The sequence below is a fragment of the Sphaerodactylus townsendi genome, linkage group LG01, assembly GCF_021028975.2.
Source record: "Sphaerodactylus townsendi isolate TG3544 linkage group LG01, MPM_Stown_v2.3, whole genome shotgun sequence".
Lineage (NCBI taxonomy): Eukaryota > Metazoa > Chordata > Lepidosauria > Squamata > Sphaerodactylidae > Sphaerodactylus > Sphaerodactylus townsendi.
Window position 1 is genome coordinate 123,771,739 of NC_059425.1, and position 18,240 is coordinate 123,789,978.

Genomic DNA, 18,240 nt, shown 5'->3' on the forward strand with positions numbered 1-18,240 from the left:
GGAGGAGGAATGTTTTGCTTTTAGGAAACTCAACAAGCATAGCATCACCTATTTAAAATCCACATTTCATTTAAACAAATAGTGTACAAACAAATTGTCCTGACCTAAATGATCCAGGCAAGCCCAATTTCAGAAGCTAAGCGGGGTCAGGATGGCAGACTATCAAGGAAGTCTGGGGTTGCCATGCCAAGGGAGACAATGGCAAATGATCTCTGCTCATCTCTTGCCTTGAAAATCCCAGAGGGTTTCCATCAATTGGTTGTGATTTGGCAGTACTTTCTAAGACTATAGCAAAAATTAAGATTGTACCCCATGGCCTTTAATATTACATGTGAACTAGTTCTATCTGTTCGGGCCATTGGCATAGAAAATGATTTGGTAACCTGGGAGGGAATGCTAATGAAATTTAATCACAGGACAGTGGAATCACTGAAGAAATGAGAATGCCAAGGAGAACAAGCGCCAGCAGAGAAGTGGCAGGGTGTATACATTTAACGCTCATTTCTACGTTAAGTAGACTAACCAGGACTTCCCTAATATAAATATGCCTTGGCTTCTCCTCTAGAGCTTGTTTAGTGAAGGATTATAATTATGTGTCTGAATAATGGTATCGCAGCACTATGCTCTGATAATGCAAATGAATCATAACATTTAAACCCATAACCTTTTTAATAATCCTTCCTCAAACAAAAGATCTATGATCATAAGAGGAATGTTGGAGTCTGCAAATAGGTATGGCACAAACTGCCCCCAAAAACCTGCTACTTGTGAAATTGTTCATTTAAGTTCCTGAGGTGAGGGGTATATTATGCTTTTGATTGGTGAGGTCTGGTGCTTGGCCAAGGAAAATATCTTGGGATCCAAGTGAATACCTCAGGGAAAATGCCTCCTTTGCATGAAGCAGGCATAAAAATGGTACAAGTGATGCTGTAGGTGAAATGGAATTAAAACAGCCAGCAATACAAACAATATTGTGGTTTCTGTGTACAGTTCTGGTTGTCTCATCAAAAAAAGGGATACTATAGTTGGGAAAGTTTTGAGAAGGGGACTGGAACATCTTCTCTGCAAGAAAAGGGAGTTTGGGGCTTTTCCATTTCAGAAAAAGGTTTATGTTAGAGATTTATAGAATTATGCATAGTATAGAACAGGGGTAGGGAACCTGCGGCTCTCCAGATGTTCAGGAACTACAATTCCCATCAGCCCCTACCATCATGGCCAATTGGCCATGCTGACGAAAACTGATGGGAGTGTATAGTTCTATCTAATTTCAGTAGCAAAATACCTGGCTTCGTGACTGCTGTGAAAATGATGCAGAGGGAAGACAGTATTTCTTCACATATCATATAACTGAATGGTGGAATGCTGTCATGGAATGGTGATAGTCACTCATTTACATGACTTCAAAATGATTTAGAATTTAGATAATAATTTCTGAAGGAGAGACCTGTCATTTGCTGATAGCTGTGACAGCTGATTGGGAGCAAAATGTTCAGTTGCATGCCAGTTGTTCAGTGGCAGTCTAAGTACAAGCTGTGTCCCAGCTGTAGGCCTTCAGAAGTGCCTGGTTAGCCACCAAAAGAAACAGGGACTGCTCTGAGCCGGTAGTGGAGGTCACATGTAAGGAACTTGTAATGTGGGTTTTGTTCCCATTTATTTAGGAGACTTTCTACTTAAGTAAGACAGCAGATGTAAATATTCATGATGATATTGCCTCCGATTTCTTTAAAAATAAAATGTGTTTACTCTCTTAAAAAACTATTTAAAAGCTCTTGGTATGTAATGGATTTATCACAAGAAATAAAGCAAAAATTCTTGAGGAGTTTGCCTCAAGAATAGGCCCCTTAATGCAACTGATAATAAAGTTCAATCAAAATACAATTTAAAACAATCAGTAGTTTAAAGCACAAGTTGCAAAAACTAGCATTCTGATCAGTCTCAAATGACCCACTGTATGTTTCCTGGAACAGGGTTAACAGCATGAGACTTTGCTTCTGGCTCACTCTACATTAAGATTTCTAAATTAACAGAGAGAGTGGTTTTGATGAGGGTTCCTGAAAACTATGTTTCAGTAATTTGAGCGGACGTTCCCAGTCTTGATGTTTTTTCTCCAAGTACTTTCTCATGAGAGTTGTCTTCACTCTTGCCTATAGCCCCATTGATTCTAAGCACTCTCTATGCCATGTATTTATCAGTCACCTCACTCTACAGTTCAGATTACATAAAGTCCTTTAGCAAGACTTACAATGAAGCGTTTGTATCCAAGAGTTACTGCATGTATTTAAACATGCATACTCTAAAGTCATTTTTGCCAGAGTCTGCATTTTGCTCCCTTCTAAGTACTCAGATTTCCTATATATATGACCAAAATTGTTCCTGAAATAGACAGCATTCAGTGACTGAGTTGTGACAGGAACAATTGTCAGTCTCTCTCTCTCTGTCTTTGCCAAACAATGTAATACTGAAATCGGATTTTTGCTGTCTTATGCACAGTGTTTTATAGCACTTACTATTTATTTCATTCTCTTCACTTCTGCCTACTATAATTTAGTATTATACAGAAGGTAGTTACTTAAATCCACTAAGTAAGAGTAGAATTAAGCATTTAATGTTTTCAGCCCCATACCAGTTATATGCTGAAGCCATGAAAAGTAATTGGATCTCCCATTCACTTATTAGTGTCTGATTAGCCAAGTGAAACCCTCAGCTTCCTGCTCATGAATACATAATTTGTCTGGTTTAGTCTTCATCAACAGGCTCCTAATGGCCCAAGGCTTCAAAGGAAATATGATTAATTCTATACAATTCAGCCAATTTCCTAAGCATCTCATTCCTCCAAAAATGATTATGAGTGCCCTTTGGAGACTAGTAATAACATAGGTGCATTATGCATGTGGCACAGAATATTTTTATATAAACATATATGTTATTTTTTATTGCTTGGCACATTCTAGCTTTAGACATAAAGAGAGGAAAAGGGAGGAATTAGACAAGCAAAATTAATGTCTGAAGTACTTTGTTTTAAAAGGAATATACTACTTATTAATCTTACGTAGTCCATACTACACAGATTGGCTTGGGAGTAAAACATTTTAACTTCTCCAGAAACAACTTGGAATTCCAATGCATTATAAACTTGCCTGACCACAAACCCTGTGCCTCCCAGGCATGACTGAAAGGCATCTGGGTCATTTTTGTTTGCTTTAGAAATTAAAGTGGTGTTGTAAGGAATCTACCATTTCCTTTCTCTTTAAATATAATGGTTTTGGGTGGCAGAGCGTCACGACAGCTTAAATACAGGTCTTTCTTGAAGGCTCAGGCCCTTTATATGATATACTAGCGTGGAAACAAATGATCTTCATATTTCCTGCAGGATCACAAATTTTTCCCTTTTCACATGGGACTGCGAAGAACCATGATACATGGTTCTCCAGCATTTTAACATAGTATGATGATCTACTAGCAGTTTGCAGATCACATGGAAATCAACACATCTTGATGTGCTCAATCCAGGGCCCCAAATACTAGTATCTGAGAATTCAAAGCCATTATACAACAACACAAATAGACCATTACCATAATACTGTATATGTATGTAATTTCAGAAACAAAAATTTAAAATGATTCATGACTTGACACATGGGACAGTATATTTAGGGTGGGGCTATGGGAAATGCCTTACTGTTGGTACCAGGCACAAAGAAATACCTCTTGGATCCTGTACCTGATCAAGAAAACAGATATATCTTTCTGGTTGGGCTGAATCATGTAAGCAAAACTCATTTTTATGTCATTATCAAGAAAAGAACACAAGAGTTCCAGATCATCCCAATATTTTTGCTATGATTAATTAAAAATTTGCTGTTTTGGGCACATGTTAAAAAGGGCTTGAGATTTAATCAAGAAGTTGTTTTCTCATTTATATTTCTAACAAGAGTTTCAATTTTCTTCCCCTTTATAACTTTGTCTATACCCAATTTAGGTCATAGCAGCCTTTATTATGTCCCTAGGAATGCAAGAGGACAGGGGACATTCCTCAGCTGTATGGCTCCCCTCTAAGGGTTCTGCCAAGCACAGTAATTTACAGCTAGTCCAAGAGCTCAAGGCAATTGCTGGTTTGCCATGCTGGCCCTGGTGAATACCATCCCCAGACATTTCTGAACCCCAGGTGAGGATAGTTAGTGAATTCCCTGGGGCAACCCTCCAGTGCTGAGGTGGAGCAGTGGTGGGCTTATTTGGACTGTGGAGGGAGACATTCCAGGGGTGGGAAGCTGAGGGCAGGCAATGCACCACGACAGGATGTAGAGTGCACATAAGCCCTGAAGTAGTTCCCTACGCTTTCCCCTCACCCTGGGCACAGCTTCCTCTCGTTTGTAGTGAGGGTTCCCTACTACAAACAAGCAAAGGGCAGTTCTGACCCATTAGAGCAGGGGTCTGCAATCTGTGGCTCTCCAGATGTTCATGGACTACAATTCCCATCAGCCCCTGTCACCATGGAGAGCCGCAGGTTGCAGACCCCTGCATTAGAGTAATGGAAGGTTGCCATATTGCCTAGAAGAATCTGGCTCACTGTTAACTCTTTACATCTGGTAATCTGAGATGCAGTACTTCAGAGGGGAACTGTGGTTTGGCTTCTTGTCTTCCCTCAGTTTATTATGTTACCCACACAGTGAATAGTTTTAGACATGTCGTTCTGCTGTGTTCAGAATTAGTCTGAAATTGGAGAAGGATGAAAATGTTCCAATACAGTTAACACTCTCATGTGGCAAAGTGTTTCTCAGGTAAACAGTAGGCTTAAATTCCACTAAGACAGGATGTGACCAATTAGACTTTTTGATTCTTAAAAAAAAAGAATGAAGTTCAAATATATGGTTACTGGGGAAACCTTTCACAGGGCCAAAGTGCAGTGGAAGGGGCAAGAGAGCACTGATCAAACAATGGTTGAACCTCAACTATCTTCCAAGAGTTGCTCAGATGATTGACAAACTGAAGCACAGCCTATAGAGATGGTGCTGACATACTTAGGGTAGTCACCTGCATTATTTATGCTTGGTTCTGAAAGCATTGAGTAATGCCAAGCTGATGGCCAATTCTGCCAAATGAGGAATAGCTCAAATTGAGGTCACAGAGATCAAGCTACACATTGTAGTCGTGCCCGCGAGGTCAGTGCAAGAATGAGACGAGACGCGGTGATAACATCTGGTGGAGAAGCCAGCAGCTTGGGAGGCTGTGGTGTCCGTGTTCCTAGCGACTCTCTGCATGCTGGTTTAGCCTTTTATTATGATTCAGTGTAGAAAGGCCCGAGCAGGGGGATTCGGAGGCGGGAGGCGGGGAGACTGAGAGGTCCTCGCCATGATGCATGGTCACCTGGCTGCTAAGTCAGGAGAGGAGCATGGCGTCTGGAGCTGTCCTCACCTGGGGGGCAAGACCATTGTCCCTGTCCGGGACACCCGGTGGTTGTGACAGGTAGTTCATGACCATTGACTCATCGAGGGGGGATGAGGGGTGGGGGCCGGTCGACCAAGAAACCCATTAGAGGCGCCGGTGTTCCAACACTCCTACGGTGCTGCTGGTCAACAGTTCATCCCTATCTCGCACATTTAGAAGGAGGCCGGGTGAGGGGCGTTGGGGGCCTTCGCCTCCCTCGCCCGTTAGCCAAGCCCAACTGCTTGTGCAGCATGAGAACAGTTTCGCGATGCAAAGGGAAATTCGAGGGTTTCTTACACGTTATAAAACAATATTAGACACACATTAGATAAGTAAGGTCCAACAATGAGGGCACACAATCAAACCAATGCAAGAGCTGTAAGTAGCACTCAACCATCCTCCCGGTAATCAACTCCAGAGGGCTGGCCACAATGGAGCAAAAGCTTGGGATCATACTTCCAGGTGGAGTACAATATCTTACGGACCGCACTTCCATATGAATCAAATGGGAATTATCAGAAGGATTAAAACAACACATATCGTAATGCGTTCTCACAACCTTGGTAATGCAATAACAACAATCAATCAATAGCTGACACGATTGTCTAAGAATTAAACGGCGGAGTCGAGGTCCACTAGGGAAATTAGCGAGAGCGAGAATTCCCGCCTCGGAGAGAGGCGTCGTGTTACTCCCGGCTTGGTGCAAGACAGCGGTAGGTGAGCTCCGAGGTGGAGCAGGCAGGGTGATGGTGAAGCGACAATAGAGAGTCCCGGTGGCGGATGTGCCAACAAACTAACTCTAGGATTTAAGATGTGCCAGTTGGCTTGCAGTTCTCAATAGTTCCACTTTGGAGGTCGGCTCTGAAGAGGGCATTAAATGAAAGCGAGGAAGGGCTGCTTGGGGTTAAAATTGGGGGGGTTCAATGGCTCATGGCGAGGCTGCGAGAGAATGTCCGACAACAATTAGGGTGTAGCTGGCATTTCGCAGGGGTTCGAGGGTTAGGATCACCAGGGGTGACCGATTGTCACCCGGTAGTTGCGTAAGTAGTTGCGTGGCTGAGAATCCCACAGCTATGCCCATGAAGTTACAACTTTGGGATTCTTAGGCGTCCCTGAGAGGCAGGCGGCTACTCGCGAGGCCGGTGGGCAGTCGTGGCTCTGGCGCCCTGCGGATCCTCGGATCTTCGGGTTGTTCCGATGTTGGCCGTGGGTCCTGTTGAAACTTCGGCGGGGGGTTCTCGAGGGGGAGCCTGCTCCGTCTTCATGTGTGGCCTGACTTCATTAGGCATGGTTCCCTGGGAGCTGGCAGGACCGGACGTGTGGGAGCTGGGATCCCATAGAGGAGCCTGTAGGAAGAAGGATTGACGCATACCTACTTCCCAAAAGGTTGCTGAGGGGGGCTGGACCCCGCCAGGTTCGGTCTGGGAGTTGGCGGGCGTAAGCAGCATGGGGGAGGGGATCTGACTGCCTGAGGTGTCTTTCTACGGGGGTGATCTGTTGCCCTGATGGTAGAGGCGAGCAAATTCAAATGGTTGATGGTGAAGAGTACTTTTGATACTGTCTGTTGTATGTGGCCCTAAGTGAAGGGGGCTACCTCCCCTTTCTTTAGTTTGTTTGGCTAAAATTTCCCCTTAAAGTTGCGATTTACCCTCTCAACGCTTGTTACTTGCCCATTACTGTTGTAGGGAATTCCGTGTGTTAACCACGATTCCCCAGTTAGTGCAAAAAACTGGAGCATGGCTGTGGAGAGGGAATATGCTTGCATTGTCCAGAATCCTTTAGGCAGAGGGGGCGACCCCTTGTGATGTAATGCATGCAAAGAGGTGTTGAATGGCGGTGATTGGTGGTTTCACCTCCGAGTGGGGTGGCCCAAACGTACCCCGAGTAGGTATCTATAGTAACATGCAGGTGTTTCCAAGGGGCTAGGGCAGAGACCATGGGTACGTCCATGTTGCCATAAGTCATTTGCCAGGGCCCCTCTCTGGTTTACCCTGGGGCCTGTGAAAGAGGGAGACAAGGCGTGAGCATTGAGCACAAGATTTAGCGATAGGGTGTGCTTGGTTGAGAGGGATGTGGCTTGGGATAGAGGCCGAGTGCTTTACTGGTGGAAAGAGATGGGTGTGACTGAAAGGGGTCGGAGAAGAGGGGTAGAGATGTGGAGTAGCGCTGTCTGCTGGCGCTGGTTCCCCTAAGCTGAGGGGGGGCCGGAGGCGGTGTGTGACTGCGCCTTATGGCCCTGGCTCTCGAGAGGTTCTGGATGCTAGTAGATTCTGTAATGTCCAGGAAAGAGACTAATAGGGTTTGAGTCGGTCCGGGAGGCGACGTAGGCTCCGGGTAGGTGAGCGATTACGTGCGCTTCTGTGTGAGAGTCGACCAAAAGGTTGAAGGGTTGAGGGAAGGTTTGAAAGGCTAGAATAGCTGCGGCAGAGCTTCGCTCACGCTGGTAGGAGGCTTGATGCGGTGTGTAAGCGGTTTGCCATTGACCATTTTGTTGAAATGCAATGGCGCCGGCAACGTTTACCCCCGTGCGGCCAGACGGTGGAGGCGCTTTGGAGTGGGGCAGAGGCTGCTAAAGGCAGGGCCGGGACAAAGAGGCAGGGGAGTGAAGAAGAGAGAGGTGAGGATCCGGGGGGAGGTGGAGAGAGGACCTCCCCCACGAAATCCTCAGGAGGAGCCAGCACGGAGGGGTGAGGAAGCGTTCAGGAAGATGCTGGAATTCTGCTCTGTTCAGAGGCATGATGATTTTTTCAGGGTCCCCACCCGACCGAAATTCCCTGCATGGTGCACTGTATGGTTGATGAGAGATCCACGTAGAGCTGGCCTGGGGTGGAAAGATTTTTTGCCAATTTTTATAGGGTAGGGTAGAAACCATTAGACCAAGAAGGTTTGTGGTGATTGGTGTAATACCTAGGGAGCTCCGGTTGGGAGAGGGGGAGTATTCAAGAGGAAGAGGGAGAGAGTTTGATCCTTGAGGGGTTCGATCCACCCATCGTCGTGAAACCAGGACCTCCTTGTGCTCGAAAGGCGTCCTTGTGCTTCTGGGTGAGCTGGATCTTGTCCCCCGGATCCTTGGCGAGCGGGGAGTAGCGAGAACAGGGGGGTGAGCAGAGAGGTGGTGAGGGCGAAGAAAGGACGGACCCAGTTGAGGGTTTTGAACAGCTGCTGCAACTGGAGGAGTGTGGGTGTGTCTGGAATCTGCATTTCTGAGGTATGACAGGGGTGGAGTAGGAGTGGAGGAGTTTATGCCCCAGATACAAGAAATGGCTCGTTCTTTTGCACCTTTTGGGAGGCGATGTATAGGCCTGACTGTTTTAATGTGGCCGACAGCTTGATGTTACCCACTGCGGGAGGATGATCGATGAAACTATTAGGATATCATCCATACCAATGAATGATTATGGCTCCGGGCGCCTTGGCGATAAATGGAAACTAGGGATTGATGAACAAAAAACACGACACAAGGTGGGACTGTTGAGCATTCCCTGGGGTAATACCTTCCATTGGTACCTGGCGGTGGGCTGCTGATGGTTAAACACCGGTACCGTGAAAGCGAAGCATGCTTTCGGTCCCCAGGAGAGAGAGGGATTACAGAAGAAGCAATCCTTTGGGTCAACAACCAGGTTCTGGTGGTCTACGAGGGGACAAGGTTGAAGTTTGGGCGAGACCACATTGAAGAGGGCCCATGGGTTGGATGCAGGCATTTACTGCTCTGAGATCCTGGAGCAATCGTCATCCCGACCCACTCTTCTCTTTTATTATAGAGACAGGTGTGTTCCATGGTGATGTGGAGGCTTCAATGTGGCCTGCAACCAGCTGTTCCTCCACGAGTTGGTGCATGGCAGTCAAAGCACTGCTCTGGATAGTGGCCACTGTTCTACCCAAACCCGGAGTCTTGGTGGTCCGGTGAGGGGGAGAACAGTTAAGGCGGAACTTACTCGTCTCGAGCTCTCCCATGGTGATGGGGAAGGCAATGAGTTGCCGATCGAGCTCCGGGGCTGACTTCTGGTGTGGCACTGTTCCCCTTACTAACTTCCCAGGTGCGCCAAATGAGCCCCAGCCGACCCACTGATCAGGCAGCCCGGTCACTCCGCCGACGGCGACGTCAGAGTTCTCTGTACCCTGGGGTTTACCACAGACCTTGATTTTTTGTGGAGATGGGCGGCGGGCTGCTCTCGGGGCAGGAGAATCCCAGCGGCGTCGCGGCAGCTCTCGTGAGCTTCTTCCTGCAAGGCCTTCGCCCACGGTAGGGGTGTGGGCAGGCTCCGGACAAGCAAGGTCGGTGGTCCCTGAAATGATGGATAGTTCCTGCCAATGGGGGAGAAGGCTCGAGGGGCGGATCTAGGTCCCGGGCTGCGAGCTCCCCCACCGAACAGCTCCAGTCTGCTACGGAGATGCCCTGGTTTGCCGTGCTCGAGATACTTCGTCTCGGAGCTGCCCTATGGCGACAAGGAGGGCGGTGGCTAGGAGGCTGGCCTGGTGGGTGAAAGGCGATGTCCGAGCGAAGCCTCGAACGCATGGAAACTTAGTCCGGGGTTCCTACCTAGATCTGTGATCGCTTTTCGGCACTTCGGCGGAGGCGTTTTCCCCTAGCGAGGCGATTTGAGAAGTTAGCCCTAAGCTTCCTGATTGCCAACCTGCCTTCTGAGTGCCTCTTGGAGCCTATTCACGAGAATCCCAGCGTATGGCTTTTGGGGCTTCTGTCTAATGGCGGCGAAGTTTTGGGTTGGCTGCGCGGAACTAGGGACTTTGGTGAAGCGGCTTTGTACTGCACAATCGGAGGCGACCGTGGGGTGGCCTCTGGCAGGACAACTTGGTTGTTGAGATTCGTGAAAGCCTGCCAGCCGTAAAGCTGTCGCGACCATGTAGAAGCGCCGCCAGAGGCGGCTCCCCTAATGAAGCATTGCTGGCCCGGAACTTCGCTATCCCAGATCGCTTATATTAGCAGGTTCCAGAGGTATCACGAAAGGTGGTCTTCCAGTCACCCGGAACCGGTAGGTGGTTACTTGTGACTGCTTCTAGCATGCCTCTCACATAGGGGCTAGTGATTTCACTACGTCCCGCATCGCATATGCGAATTTCGGTGAAGGTATTATAGCCTAAGGGGCGATTTTCGACAATTAGCTGAAGCGATACGCCTCCCACCTACCGGTATCTGTGGGGTGAATGGAGATATCATAAGGCGAGGATATCGGCATCTGCGTCTTCCGTCAGGATTTCCTTCTCACACAGATGGTAGCTACAATACGGCTCTACTAGGGTTTTGAAACCAGCGCCATTGCGATGGCGCCAATGGAGGATGCTGTAAGCACCCCAGAAAATGAGAGTGAACAAGGGTAGGGCGTTTTATAGCAGGGGATAGAGAAAGTTCCGAGGGTGAAACTGAAGCTGAGAGATTCGAAAGGAGGGCGGCCTATTTTCTGTAGGGAGCCATATAGGTCTGCAGGCTGATAGCTGACATAGCATTATCTCCACGTCAGTAACGGTGACACCGGCGCGCGAGGCTCTGCGTGAAGAGTGTAGATGTTTTCCCAGATGCTTAAGATTTAATGTCCCCCCCTCCGAGGGTACCATGGACGTGAGCTTCAATCTCCTCAACCAATTTAGCAGCTCCCCTCTCTTTATGGAGACCCTGCCGCATTTCGCTAACGCTTTTAGTTGGATTGCGTGCTTGTCATAAGCCCTGCTTTTGCAAGCTCCCATACTCACCGTTGTTTAAGTTGAATGACGAGAGAGTGTCCTAGAACTTCGGGTCCCCTGGATGCGCCGATCCAGCGGGCCGAGCGATACCGAAATGGGGGTCCCTGGATGCGCCCGATCCAGCGGACTTCGGTACCCAGCAGGCACTTTCCCAGGCGACCCGATTGAGCAGGGTGGAGGTTCGAGGATTCCAGTTTCGGCACCAGCTTGTAATTCGTGCCCGGCGAGGTCAGCGCCAAAGAAACGAGATGAGACGCGGTGATAACATCTGGTGGAGAGCGCCAGCAGCGGGAGTATGGTGTCCGATGTTCCCTAAGCGACTCTCCAGCGTGCTGGTTCTTATACCTTTATTATTATGATTCTAGCGGGGGCGTGTAGAAGAGTGGAACGCGAGGGATTCCGGGAGAGCGGGAGAGCGGGAGACTGAAGAGATCATCATGTGATACATGATCTCCACCTGGCTGCTACGTCGCGGAGAGGAAGCATCAGCGTCTGGGCCTAATCCTCACCTGGGGGCAAGACCATTGTCCCTTTGTCCGGGACACCCGGTGGTTGTGAGCCAGGTAGTTCATGACCCGTGACTCATCGGGGGATGAGGGGTGGGGGAGCGGTGCGACCAGAAGGCCGTAGGAGCGCCGGTGTTCCAGCGCTCTACTTACGGTGCTGCTGGGTCAGCAGTTCATCCCTACAACACATGAGGGGGGAGGTTCATGCTTAAGGTAATGGGTGAGGCTTTTAAAACATTTATTTATTTTCTGTATATTTATTACCCACCCATCACTAAAGTGCCATGGAAGTGTAATGTGTGGGCAGAAGGTCCTGGTCCCCTAAAATCTACCCCTTCCTCTCCTTTACCTTACTATTCTCCACTGTTTTTTGCAGCTGGAAGGGGAAAAAAATCAAATAATGCAAAAAGAAAAGCCAACCCAAGACTTGCTTGCTTGCAAATGAGTGGCCATATGAATATATATGCAGACCTGGTTTGATCCCTGTCAGGTCCAAAACATCGAACTTCTATGGGCACAAGGACACAATCAAAGTTCTTCACTCACAAAGACCTCTTACATACAACATATTCATGAGTAATAAAAACACTAAAAATACCCAAAAATAATAAGTTAGGGTTAGGGTTAAGGCAAGAGCAGGGGCTTAACTCTAACCCTAATTTATTATTTTTACTTAATTTATTCAGTCATAAATTGTTCCCAAAATTGTAACAAAAACACAAAACCTAAAACTGGCAATAGCCCTATTCTCAGACTGCAGCCTAGAACTCAACCTAACACTAAGGCAAGACTGAGACCCTGCACTTGCCTTAACCCTAACCCTAATTTATTATTTTTTAATTTATTCAGTCAAAAATTGTTCCCATAATTGTCATAGCAACCTGAAACCTAAACCTGGCAATACCCCAATTCTCAGACTGCGGCCTAGAACTCAACCTAATACTAAGGGAACCCTGAGCCCCTGCCCTTGCCTTAACCCTAACCCGAACTTATTATTTTTATTTAATTTATTTTTTGTTACAATTTTGGGAACAATTTATGACTGAATAAATTAAATAAAAATAATAAATTAGGGTTAGAGTTAATGCAATGGCAGGGGTCCTAACTTTCAACAGACATATTATATTTGAGGGATTCTAGAAGCACTGATCAAGACTAGGGCTATGGTAAGTTTCACATTTGGTGGTTCTGTCTTAAACCTCACCCTTGACTGACCCCTAACCCTAACTTTTTATTTTTATTTAATTTATTCAATCATAAATTGTTCCCAAAATTGTAACCAAAAAATGATACCTAAAACTGACCATAACCCTATTCTCGGGCTCCGCCCTGAAACTCAACATAACACTAAAACAAGCCTGAGCCTCTGCCATTGCCTTAACCCTAACCCTAACTTATTTGTATTCAATTTTTTCAGTAATAAATTGTTCCCAAAATTGTACCAAAAATAAATTAAATAAAAATAATATGTTCGGGTTAGGGTTAAGGCAAGGGTAGGGGCTCAGGGTTCCCTTAGTGTTACAATGAGTTCTAGGATGTAATCTGAGAATAGGGCTATGGTCAGTTTTAAATTTTGGGTTTTTGTTACAATTTTGAGAACAATTTATGATTGAATAAATTAAATAAAAATAATAAATTAGAGTTAAGGTTAAACTTAAGGAAGGGCAGGGGCTTAGGCTTGCCTTAGTGTTACGTTGAGTTCTAGGGCGCAATCCGAGAATAGGGCTATGGTCTGTTTCGGGTTTTGGGGTTCTGCCTTAATCCATGCCCTTGCCTGAACCCTAACCCTAACTTTTTATTTTTATTTAATTTGTTCGGTAATATATTGTACCCAAAATTGTAACAAAACCCCAAAAACTGAAGCTGACCACAGCCCTATTGTTGGACAGCTCCCTAGAACTCAATGTAACAGTAACGCCATCCTGAGCCCGTGCCGTTGCCTTAACCCTAACCCTAATTTATTATGTTTATTTAATTTATTCAGTCATAAATTGTTCCCAAAATTGTAACAAAACCCGAAACCTAAATCTGACCATAGCCCTATTCTCAGACTGCGCCCTAGAACTCAACTTAACACTAAGGCAACCCTGAGCCCCTGTCCTTGCCTTAACCCTAACTCTAGCTGATTATTTTTATTTAATTTATTTTTTTTACAATTTTGGGAAGAATTTATTATTGAGAAAATTAAATAAAAATAATAATTTAGGGTTAGGTTTAAGACAAGGGTTGGGACTAAGGTCTTTCTTAGTGTTATGTTGAGTCGAAGGGTGCAGTCTGAGAATATGGCTACGGTCAGTTATAGGTTTTGGGGTTTTGTTAGAATTTTGGGAACAATTTATGACTGAATAAATTAAATAAAAATAATAAATTAGGGTTAGGGTTAACGCAATGGCAGGGGTAGGGCTTGCCTTAGTGTTACGTTGAGTTCTAAAGCACAGTCCGAGAATATGGTCAGTTTCAGGTTTGGGGGTTCTGCCTTAACCCTTACCCATGACTGACCCCTAACCCTAACTTTTTATTTTTATTTAATTGTTCCCAAAATTGTAACAAAAAACCAAAACCTAAAACTGACCATAGGCCTACTCTCGGACTTTGCCCTACAACTCAACCTAACACTAAGGCAAGGCTGAGTTCCTACCCTTGCTTTAACCCTAACCCTAATTTATTATTTTTATTTAATTCATTCATTCATTCATAAATTGTTCCCAAAATTGTAACAAAAACACAAAACCTAAAACTGAACATAGCTTTATCCTCAGAGCCCTAGATCTCAATGTAACACTAAGGCAAGCCTGAGCCCATGCCTTCCCCTTGCCTTAAGCCTAACCCTAATTCATTATTTTTATTTCATTTATTCAGTCATAAATTGTTCCCAAAATTGTAACAAAAAACCATAACCTAAAACTAATTATAGCCCTATACTCGGACTGCGCCCTACAACTCAACGTAACACTAAGGCAAGGCTGAGTTCCTGCCCTTGCCTTAACACTAACCCTAATTTATTATTTTTGTTTAATTCATTCAGTCATAAAGTGTTCCCAAAATTGTAACAAAACCCCAAAACCTAAAACTGACCATAGCCCTATTCTCAGACTGCGCCCTAGAACTCAACGTAACACTAAGACAAGCCTGAGCCCCTGCCCTGCCCTTTCCTTAACCCTAACTCTTATTTATTATTTTTATTTAATTTATTCAGTCATACATTTTTCCCAAAATTGTAACAACAACATGAAACCTAAAATTGACCATAGCCCTATTCTCGGACTACACCCTAGAACTCAACCTAACAGTAAAGCAAACACGAGCCCCTGCCCTTTCCTTAACCCTAACCCTAATTTATTATTTTTATTTAATTTATTCAGTCATAAATTTTTCCCAAAATTGTAACAAAAACACAAAACCTAAAACTGACCATAGCCCTAATTTCAGACTGAGCCCTAGAACTCAATGTTACACTAAGGGAACCCTGCCTTAACCCTAACCCGAACTTATTATTTTTATTTAAGTAATTCAGTCATTAATTGTTTTGTGTATGCCTACCTGTTGAATGTACTGGATATAGTGGAAATTCATAGTGTACTGTGTATTATGGCAACATATCATGTCATGTGACAGATCCCTGAATGATAATAATAATGATAATAAAATCAGAATGCAAAACCATACGGTCAGGTATTCCTCTGAGAGGCAATGTGGTGTAGTGGTGAAGAAGAGGTGGATTCTAATCTGGAGAACTGGGTTTGTTTTCCTACTCCACATGATGCCTGCTGGGTAACCTTAGGCTGGTCCTAGTTCTCTCAGAAATTCCTCAGTTCCACCTACCTCTCAAGGGGAGAAGAAGGGTTTATAAACTGCTTTGAAACTTGAGTAAAGCAGGGTATAAATCCAGACTCTTCTAATCTTCCTGCCAGATTTTGACAGGAGTTACTTTCAAATTGCCTAGTGTTACCCAAAATGGTAGGATGCAACGACCCTCTTTGGTTGGGGAAATTAGCTATAGAGCATAAAGTTGCCTAGCGTGGCTTAAGCAGCATTTGAGCGATATATTGCCTGTGTATACAGGTTTCAGCTCATCATGAGAAACAAGCAGAGCAAATAAATTTACTTTAAAAAGGTGTTTATTGAGAAAATAAGAAATTGGAATAAAATATCACTCACAATCAATTACTGGGGTAAAAATATACACATACAAGGTTTCCTAGGATGTAATTTAGAGGTGAAAGACAGGTTTTGGATATATATATAGAGAGAAGGGATGGAATATCAAAGATTATATTTAACAGTCTTGTAGTGGTTGTCCAGAAGACAGAGACCTAATGGCTATGCTCCAGATGATCAGCGCTGTTGGAACAATATTATCGAGCACCATGGTGGTGTGAATAATATTGAACAACTGACTGGGGTCTGGGACATGCTTTTATAGGGAAAAACATGTCTTGAGGCAAAAGGAAATCCGTTAACAAAGGATTTTTCCTGCTGTTCCAGGTAATGAGTATCAGACCATTGACCTGATGGCTGATCTGGATGGGTTTTGCCAGGTGTTGGACAAAACAGGTAATGACCCCTAATGAGTGTTGCAACATAGATGTTCACAAGAAGGATGAGTCAGACTGTCAGAGGAAGACTCTTGTGTAGATTAAGAGAGGTAAACAAAAGAACTGGTTTCACCCAGGTGTGCTGTTGTTCATATTCAAATGCTACTTCCTGAGTATGAGCCAGGCATGAGGTTGGTGGTGGTGGGGGGATCCTTTAGGCATTCTTACTCACAAGGTCAGACACAGTCCCAAGATGGAGTTTCTGAATCCAAACAGACTCCTATGTTCAGGGAACTGTTGTGTCAGGTCTGACAGGGCAACATTCCGGGAGAAAGACTATTCTCTCCCCCTCCGCACTGCTACAGGTCAGGTAGGCTACAGTAGTGAAATTCAAACTTCATATCTTGAGCAATCCCAAGTTGGTAGAAAGTACGTCATGTCTTCCCGTTACCTTGATATTCCTGCAATTGCTTCAAAAGAGAAGACATTTGGATTTATATCTCACTTTTCTCAAATGTGAGGAAGAACCCTGCCCAAACCAATTCCAATGCTTGAGGATCAACTCCAAAGACAATCAGAAGTAACTCCAGCTTGTAGAAAAGATCTAAGATGCAAATGTCAATGAAACAAATAAAAATAAATATTATTTAGTCACCCCCAACTATTTGCCTGACATCTGCCTACAGTTTCACAGTGACTCAGCCTATCTCTCCTTCCCATCAGTTTCCCATCCCATCAGCTGTCCATTAAATTCAAAGCAAGAACAAAACAACACATGACCTGGTGGTGGGGGTGGGCACGGTGATTTGTGGGAACCTGAAATGAGACACTATCTTTATGTTAACAGTAATTTCCCTTGGTATCAAAACTGGGCTTCAACTGAACAGAGAATGAGAAGAAATGTGTGAGACTTTAACAAGCAGCAAGATGATATGCAATCTCTTCAAACAAATAATCTGTTGTGAAAGTTTTCTTTTGTATTTCCAACGTGGGGCTCAGCTCTTTCAAAAAAGCAGTAGAATGCAGCAAAGCAACACTTCTTCCTCAGTGTGCTTATTACGTGAAAGCAAAATGCTTTGGAATCTCATTGACTGCTTCACTTCTCATCAGATCACCATCACAGCCAACAAATTTTTTTTGTTGCAAAACAGCATCTACTCTGTTATTATTGATAAAGCAGAATGAGCAGGAGTTGCCGTGGTAGCAGAGGGATTATAGATTATATATTTATGTTGTAAGAAGCTGGCATCCAATAACATAATCTAGACTGATCACAAGGGAATATAATAAATGTCAATAGAAGCTGATTATCCACAAGGTATCTGCCACACTGTCCATCATGGCAAGACACCTGGTATGGATGTATTTTCTTGAGCCTCGCTTTCACTTTCCATTTTCTCCACAGCAAGTTATACCACTTTTAGTACAATTTTAATTTGTCTGGCCACCAGAGCTGGTCAGATTTGCCAGTGAGTACAACTTTGCCCTGGACATCTTCCTTCTGCCAACCTACCTAGTTTCACCCTTCTCACTCTCTTGCACTGCCACCCACTTTTTCTCCCATGCCTCCATTCCATGTTGCTGGCTACCTCCTGCTTCCTACTCATCCTGCTGGCATCTTTGGATAGTCAGGAAGTGGAAATCAAAGAAAGGAAGCTCAACCACATGGGCTTAACCAAAACAGACCAAACATACATTAATATCTCGATATAATAATAGCAGAAAATGTTCCCATGTGCTCAGACCCTCCTTTTCCAGGGATGGGCGTAAATTCCCCCCAAGCACTGCAGGGGTGGCAGGGAGTGGGCTAGATCTAATGAAGGAATATCAAAATAACAAGGAATATCATGATAACAAGCCTCTATCTCTTCCTGTGGCAGCAGCAACAGTAGGAAGGATGTGTGTGTGTTGCGGTAGGGGGGAGAGAATATCGATTCTAGGACATGGTCCCTTTCATCAGCAGAGTGTAGTGCAGGGAATTGTTTTGGTGCTTTCATTGGGAATTGAATTATTTTTGGAAATGGGCTGCAATACCGCAAGAACAGCAATATCAATATAACAGCAATTTAAAGGGCTTT